This window comes from Myxocyprinus asiaticus, chromosome 20 (genome assembly GCF_019703515.2).
Source record: "Myxocyprinus asiaticus isolate MX2 ecotype Aquarium Trade chromosome 20, UBuf_Myxa_2, whole genome shotgun sequence".
NCBI classification, from domain to species: Eukaryota; Metazoa; Chordata; class Actinopteri; order Cypriniformes; family Catostomidae; genus Myxocyprinus; species Myxocyprinus asiaticus.
The window spans coordinates 19,591,485-19,600,278 of NC_059363.1; the positions used below are offsets into that span (position 1 = coordinate 19,591,485).

General features: G+C 36.0%; 1 long non-coding RNA gene across 1 annotated transcript in view; it reads right to left on the minus strand.

Annotated features, from left to right (window-relative positions):
- LOC127411179 (uncharacterized) overlaps positions 1-7,709 on the minus strand; it is a 29,036-nt gene extending 21,327 nt beyond the window's left edge. The window contains exons 1-2 of the long non-coding RNA XR_007892230.1: positions 7,119-7,709; positions 4,590-4,711 (exon numbers count right to left, since the gene is read on the minus strand). This is a non-coding gene — a long non-coding RNA (uncharacterized LOC127411179). The remainder of the gene's footprint in view (positions 1-4,589; positions 4,712-7,118) is intronic.
- Between the last annotated feature and the right edge of the window lie 1,085 nt (positions 7,710-8,794).

Below are 8,794 nucleotides of genomic sequence, written 5' to 3' on the forward strand. Positions count from 1 at the left end.
CTTCTGTTGTGTTGCAGTGATTGGTTTAGGGACTTGATGAAGACATTTGCTTATATCATTATTCACATGACACATACGGCTGTTATTAAAAGTCACTGAACCCATTTATGCCCTGACAATGAGGCAAAATGATAATAACAGGTTTGAAACACACACACATGAATTTATAAATGTAACAAACTAATTGTAACAGTGAGGAAGCATATCACAATTCTACTAATGCTAATCATTAATCATTTGTGCTTGTGTGTGGCAGGATTTATATTTCAGATGCAAATGCATGTGCTAGTGCATTTCAGGTCAAAAACAGCTGTACAGTGTTTTGTGGGATTTGAGTTTTAAAGACTAACTCCAAAACATTCTTTTCCTTTAAGGAAGAGTTCCTTTACTCACCTCCATGCCAGTCCAACCCAGTATTATATTCTTTCTTCCATGAAACACAAAAGAAGATCTTAGGCAGAATATCTAATCAGCTATGTTTCATACAACCCGATCTCATAACATTTTTTACATAATTTACGAGTTAGCTATTTCGTATGGTCTCGCACAATGTTGTTCACATAAACTCGTACGACTTCATCACGTGCAAATTCCTGGATGTGTAATGCAGAAGTAAGCATGAGTTCCGTGCATGAGGCATTAAGGACATGTAGGATTATCCACGAATGAAGCCATCAAATGAACACAACACCACATTCCACAGATCAGAGAGATCCCCCACCAAGCCATTAGAGAGTCATTAAAAACGAATCCATGGCACCTAAATTGCTGAAGGAGACTGTCTCCACCATTCCTGCTTAATCTCAAACTAGGGTTTGTAATGACAGAGCTAACCCATATGGACAACCCTTCTTTGTTCCACAAACTTAAACCCTCTGGAAGACCAAATGGCCAAGTAAGACCTTGTGACCTTAAATGCATAAATCCGCGGCCAAATCAGGAAACGTGAAGGAATCCATGAACGTTGTACCTTCACTGAGTTAACCCTCTTAAATGTACAGAATGCATAATTCCTTACAGTAGAAATTGTGAGCGGATACAACAAGATGTTGTATTACAATTTTAATGGTAGAAAATTTTATTCAGACAAATAATCTAGTTATTTGTCATTTATCTAATTTATAATGGTTGTCGAACGTGACTAATTCCATTATAAATTTCCTTACATAATTATGTAGTATAAGAACAGTTTAAATTAATTCCTAGCTCACACATACTGTTTTCCTACATATAATGGTGGAGTTACGCGAGCACTTTAACCCATCCCGTGTACATTTAGACTACCAAATTCACTACAGACATACTTATTAATATTATGCCCTTACCCAAACCCCTTATCTAAACTTAACCAATCAGTAGAGTGTGTAAACATGATAGAAAGCTGTTGTGTATGACAGAAGCAAGTAATTGTCGCGTATTAGATGGAGACGATGTCCAGCGACGTCATTGACTGTAGTGAAATTCGTAGGAATTCAAATGAGTGCAGTCGCACAATATCATACGATTTAGCCAAATTTAGAAAAGTTGTACCAATCCTGACGATTTCGCTGTAAGAGTGTTTTGGTTTCATACAACAAAAGTGGATAAGGATTTTAAATGCTAAACTGGTAATTAGTCCATAGGACTGCTGTTGCACTATATTATAAGTTAATATAAGTTATTTTGGAATGTAGTTTTCAATGTTAGACCATTCGCATTCACTGATAATCTTCCTCTGTGTCTTGCTCTCAAATATTATTTGTGGTCACAATTTTAAACACGCAAACCAAGAGCTTTTGGTACGATGTCAAAACTGAAGAGGTGTGTCCAAAGATGCCATAAGGCTTCAAAAGACTGTCAATGTGGGTGAGAGACAGGACCCAAGAGCAGAGGAAACCATTCAATGAGTTTATTAATGAACACAAAAGTTCTTCTCAACCAAAACTAAGTCAAGCCCAGGCAATGGTTTCCCCTGACACACGGGCGGAAACGAGGAATCCTCCTCCAAGGGAACTGGGCAATGATCACAGGCAAAGGCAAAGGTGCACTAGAAGGTAACCACACTTCTTCAAATTACTTGTCCCATACAACAGGACCCGTGCTCTAACAAAATGGGGGTACACAAAACACCAAGGCAGGCTGATATTGTCACGTGACAGAAGACATGAAGTACAGCGCCCCTATCATATGGACTCTTTTTATGATGTTTTAATGATGATTTTAAAGTGATTGGCATTTAAAATCAAGATCTGCACTGTAAAATGTTGTCATTGTTGTAAAAATTAAGTTGTCCTAATTACACATTACTTGAAATGTCAAGTTTTGGGCTCAGAACTCAAATTTCCTCAAAGTTCCTTGAATCTATTTATTTTAAAAATCTATAGACTTTTTAGATTTTTTTGTGCTAATAACTCAAAAACACAAAATTTAGGCTAAGGGGAATACCCATAACCCCTTGCACTTAATTATTTATGTTTCCTTGGTCAAAGGGAACTTATGGGGACAATTAAATAGTTGTTATTAAGAATTCATAGAGGTTTTAGCTCTTTTGTAGTACTATTTATGTTGTTTTGTTGCAAATACTTGTTTTGTGTGATGATACCTATAGGGTGATCTGTGTCCCCTTTGGTCAAGTTGAAGTTTGGTTAAGTTTATTTAATGATTGACCTGAAATCTGTTACAATCTTCTTTATATGAGCTGTGTATTGTGTGAACTAAATTTGAGTCAATTCAAGAAAAATTAGTAGAAACAACAATATTTAAACAGCAAATCAGAGTTAAGGTAATAATTAGTTTATTGTTGATTATTACCTCTTATTCGATTAATTTATAATAATAAGGCTGTTTATTGTCATTAGTGTTTCATTCAGTAATCCTGCATGTCAACCTATGACTGGTAAATATTGATTATATCTTGGATAAGTTTCATTAATCAAAGTTTTGCACCTAAAGCACCCAATACAGACACAAATGCGGATATGTTCTACATGTCTAAAGCATATAAAGGTAATAAACTTGTCTTAATAAACTCAATAGAAACCATTATTCAGCTTATAACATCTTAAAATATAATATGCATGCACAATAAAAAATAGTAAAATTACTTACACTACACTTGACTGAAAAGTTTTTGCATGTTTTAATGAAAATGTTATTTAATAAAACTATTCATAAGCATATTTCCAGAATATTTTGTTTGTTATTAAAAAAAAACGTATTTCGTCTCAGGCTTGCTCAAGTCCTTTGTACACGCATCCTCATAGTATCAGCAGCTCCTCGGTAATCTACGGCAAATTTCGACAGTTATTTGGATCAGCTCATTCTGTTCTTTTTTATTCGGACATGACCGAAAAGCTGAATTTCGATTTTGCCTGTAGGTTTGATTCATTCATTTCAAACAGGTTCTTTGGTTCAATAAATGGTCTAGTAACTCATAAGAGCCACCTAGCCTGTATGAGTCCAACTTGTTCATTTCGAACTCGGTCTCAAGCTACTAGTCATCTGCATTTAGTGCCGTTTTAGTATTTGGTTGCTGATACATATGTTAAAGAAATTTAGATTCACAGTTAGCTACAATATTCATTAAGTCTAATAAAAAAAATACAAACAAAACTGGAAAAGGAATATATTATTAATAATTTGTATGAGTAACATCATCACGTAAAAATGCCTATTTAAGTCTTGAGACTTCATTTGCAAATATTTTTTTAATAATTCAGAAATAACACAGAAACAAACATCTATAGGTTTATAAATGTTTTATTCGGCTACTGCCATGAACGTCTCGACACATAGCAAGTCCTCCGTAATCCTCGGCAAACTTCGACAGTTAGTGGGACTGGCTCATTCAGTTCTTTTTGAGTCGGACAGTTCGACGTGCTGTGTAGCCAGTACAAGTACTTCAGCTGTGCGTCTTGCATCATCAGCCCAGAACAAAAGTTTGATTCAGTTTAACTATGTGAATCGGCTCGACTGGTTACTTGCTGAGAATTGGCTAAAAAGTAAATTTCGCTCAAAAATCGGACATCACTAAAGTCTACTTGCATATAGGGTTTTCAGTGCACTGTATGTAAAAGAGCTGCTCGGACCTCTTTCCTAAGATCTCTTTTTTTCTCTTAGAAGAAAGACAATAATACTGAATTGGAATGATATGAGGGTGAGTAGATGATGACAAATTTAAATGTTTGGCTGAACTAACCCTTTAAACATCTTTTGAACTTGTGTGGAAAAGTAAAGCAAGAAGAAGGGAGGCAAAATCAGGAACCAAACTGGACTGAAGGAAAAATAAACAGTAGAATAGCAGAGTTCATACATTTTCTAGAAAGGAAAAGGGCAAATGCACTTTGTTTGATTATTCCAGTCACCATGGCAACAGGAACATCAGCAGCTTTTTTTCCTTTTTTACCCAGGTGCTTCCTCTAATCAGCAGACATTTCCCTTTTTCTTCACTCTAAACATCCAATAAAGACACCCAGTGTGCCAAACCTCTAAGTTTCATCACAAATCCGTTGGTGCTTTTGTTATTGTGGTTCTTTCTTGCCCCTTGTCTCTATTCAATTTTAATGCAAAACTCACTTTCAAAGAGAATTAGAAAAAGAAGAGTGACTCACCAGGTTGGAAGCTGCATCGTTCTTCCACTGAAGAGAATGGTACACAATCAGATGTCTGCACCACCAACAGCTCACAATGAGTGTCTGGAACAATTTGATAAAGAAGAATAGGAGAGTGGAGTCTGTGGGCAGGAAATAGCAAAAAAGATGTGATTGTAACAAAATAGATGTGCTTTTGATGTGTAACCAAATAGTTTATTCAAATGACTGGTCACACGTCTCAAGCACTTGCATTTCTGGAAATAAAAAGGTGCTTGCAATTGAACTAGAAAGTCTTGTTTGACCTTTATTATTATTTTTAAAGTGATTTTTTAAAACTATTATTATTTTGTCTGATAATGGTTCTGTTTAGAAGTACTTGGGATAGTTCTAAGGGATAGTTCACCCAAAAAAATTTAATTCTGTCATCATTCACTCAAACTCCTGTTGTCCCAAACCCTTTTTGGAGACACAAAGGAGATGTCTCAGTCACCATTTACTTTCATTGTATGGAAAGAAAAATGAAATAAAAGTTAATTGTGATCTCTTTTTGTGTTCCACAAAAGACAGAAAAGTGAGTAAACGATGACAGAATTTTTGGGTTAACTATCCTTTTAATGTCATACACTTAAATAATAAGTGAGGAACTTAAAAAAAGGAAATAAAAAGTCACTCAACTTATAAATAAAACCAGTTCGGTGACAAGAGTGTTTCTTTACAGAGCAGATGATTGTGCACTGAGTGGTTCACTGAACTGAATGACAAGCATGCTATCAAATGTTTCTGTGATTCAATTATAGATCTGTAGTGAGAATCACACTGGAACCAACTGAAATGAACTGGGCCTCACACAAGACACCTATGTATGTGGTGATTTGTTTATCACACGTCACTTAAGGTGTGAATGTGTGTGTGTATATTAATATCAGACAACCCCTTTCTCCATCCTCAGGGCACCAGCTGAAGAGTTTCACCTTAACAGTACATCCAAATGGACCATTCAATAAATTAGAAATATGTAAATTGGAGGGAGCTGATCATCTGATTAATCTGAAGGATTCATGAGATTTGGCCTAACCCTTTAGAGCTCTTCTGTATCATCAAAACAAGGAACACACAGTTTTAATACAATTATTTTTATTTACAAAAATATAAAAAGAATAACTAACAAAACTAAAAATGGTAATAATATGCTAAAAGAATAATATAAATGAATAGGTAAATAAAATGCATAGGACGGAAAGATGTAAGTGGTTGAATTGGATGTAGCAATGGCGAAATATGACTATTATTTATGAAAGATAAATTGCTGTTTCTCTGTTAATTAATTAGGTGAAAACCTTATTTCTATTTAAACAAATAACTCAAAGATTATTTGCAAGACATTTGATACACAGGTTATGCAATCTAAAGAACATTAGAAAATCATAAACTGATAGTATACACTAATGCCAAGGTCTTTGGAAAGAGGTTTAGTAGTTATATTCAGGGGCGGTACTAGGGTCAGTGGACATCCGGAGCTTAGCCCACAGACATCCATGTATGCACATTAATACACGCGATGCACTTTAAAGTATGTTTAAATTATATATCAGCAAAGAGTCAATTTTTAAATTAAGCAAAAGCCTTTCAATATTGTTTGTTAAAGAATACAAAACATAAAAAGTATGCCTGAGCATAAAATGAGTTGGATTGAAAACATTTCAGATCTACGAACTGCTTTATTCCACCACTGTAGACAATCAACCGCAATCCTCCTTAATAATATGCTCTATGCTGTTATAATTTTTAATCAAACTCACTGAACACAGGCTATATGTTTAAAACCTACAAATCCAGAGCCATGGCACCAAGCTGTTATTCCTATTAGAAACCTACCTACAGAACATCCACAAATTACATCATGTTCATCAACAAAAAATGCATGATCACAAAGTGAGAATACCAGACTTTCCAAGATGTTAGATTTACAAACAAATGTACAGCACAGGTAAGGTTTAGCATATGCACTGCTGCAGCCATGGATGACAGAAAAATCAGCCCATTTCTGTTTCATATTATGTTGACAGTGAATCCAAAATTCTTTCCAAGTACTGAATTTTTAGAAGCTATTTTTGTGAGAATAAATAAATGCATAAATTAATAAAGATTATCTATCATAAGTAAAGATTCCTTACCCATTCGTCAATCACATTATTAATTTTATATAATCTATTCTTAGTATACACAAACATGTAGATACATAACACACACACACACACACACACTAGTTAAGCCAATTATAATCAGGGCTCGAGTTGAGGAGGATGCGAGGGGATGCCATCCCCCTTGTTGTAAGAAATACCAAAAAGCATCCCCCAGTGCAACAGTGAAAACACTGTTTGATGCGCAGCGAGCAGAATAGTGGTTCTAATAAGGATTTTCTTTTACTGCGTGCATGAAAACTCGGTGATCAGTACAAGGTTATAAAAACATTCAGGGCTTTTGCTGAAACATCCGGGGCTTAAGCCTGGTAAGCCCACCCCTAGTACTGCGCCTGGTGATATTTACGTTCTTCTTGATCGATCGATGAGTTCGGTGACGGCGACATCATCCACTGGGACTCAGGGCCACATTACAGTGGGGAAGGAGCTGGATTCCATTTCAACAGCCTTGGACATGAAGTAGTTGAGGAATGCTGATCTCCTGGAAGCACCAAGAGGCTTCTTGCAATCTGGAACACATGACCCTTATGTCGGTGCAAGATTCATCATCTGGAACACGCAGATGCACGAAACTTGAAGAGAAGGTTTGCTTGCAAGAGCTAAACCTTGTCGCTGTAGGTATCTCCCTGGTATAGGGATTCCGAACTTGCTGTTGCAATAGTCTCTTGTAGTGAGACTTGGTACTTGGTTAATCTTCTTTTGTCTCTCGGATGGATGCTAAGAACGTCTGATGATCTGTTATCCTTTCTCTCATGGAGTGAGACCAGAACGGAGAAGTGTTATAGCAGTATATCCTGTTAATGACCTTCTGGACAGGGACTCAGGACAAAGTTGTGGTCATCCGGAGGATAGATTTATTCCTTCCTGATGAGGAGGAGATTTCAGTTTGGTGCTTCATGTTTCAGGGTTATGATTGGCTGCTGAGATCAGAGGGGGCCCACACAGTGTGGCTCACACTCCCTTCTCTGTGTGGAACATTTGCATATTTTAAAGTACATAGTTAAAACAATGTCTTTAAAGATTTGTCTATTCATTGTTCTTTTTCCAAACCTCTTCAAAAATACTCTTGGCATTTTTCTAAAGATATAGAGACCAAACATGATATTGAAAGATTAAATATTACACATGCATTAATTTATACCACCATAGTTCAGTTTATGTGAACTATTGTGCTAACTGAACAACTGCAATTTACATAAACAGTTCTGTGAACAAACATGGTGTGGATGTGTTGCAATTGGTGTCCATGTTAGGAGTAAATTTTGAGTAAAGATTTGTCTTTGTGGCTTCTTTGTTTCAGCTTTTGCCACATGGTAAGTTAATGCTGCTTCGAGAGGTTTTGTTGAAATTGTATGGTTCTTCTCACCTCCTAGGGCAAACATTAGGATGGCTAAGAAACCACTCATGAACCAATGAGAAGACCTTACTTTCTGAAGTATCTGGAAGTTGTCCGAGCAGCTTATCTGATGGCTGTTCTTGGAATTTGTTTGTGTTGGTCATGCCATGATCCAATCAAAATTGACCCACTCTTCTTTGCCTTGACAGTTAGGGAGGGGCTCTGCCATAAACTGGCTCCTTTAACGTCATCTGGTCCAATTGTTCACCACAGACCCATAAAATGGATTAGTTTTAAAACTAGGAATAGATATTTTATAGGTCCGACCTGCATTTACTCTAGCAAATGACAAAACATCTTAAAAGACATTTAGTTCAAGAGCATTCTCTGCCATTTTAAAAACATTTGTCTTCAACATTGCTTTCAGAATGTGGCCTTTCAAAAAAACAGATTTCAAAATAAAGATTCTAAAGAATGAAATGGTTTAGTAATTTCAAAAGCTACGCTGCAGTAGTAAATCCACTGAATCAGAGCACATAAAACATAAGGTCTTTGGCTGTTAAATTTAAAGTATCCTTTATATGGTAGCAATGAATCATGCTTGAGTTTTTTTGTTATTGGTGTGGAATGTAGCATTTAGGGAAACAGTAGACTATTACAATATGTCATTCATCAGACAATTCATA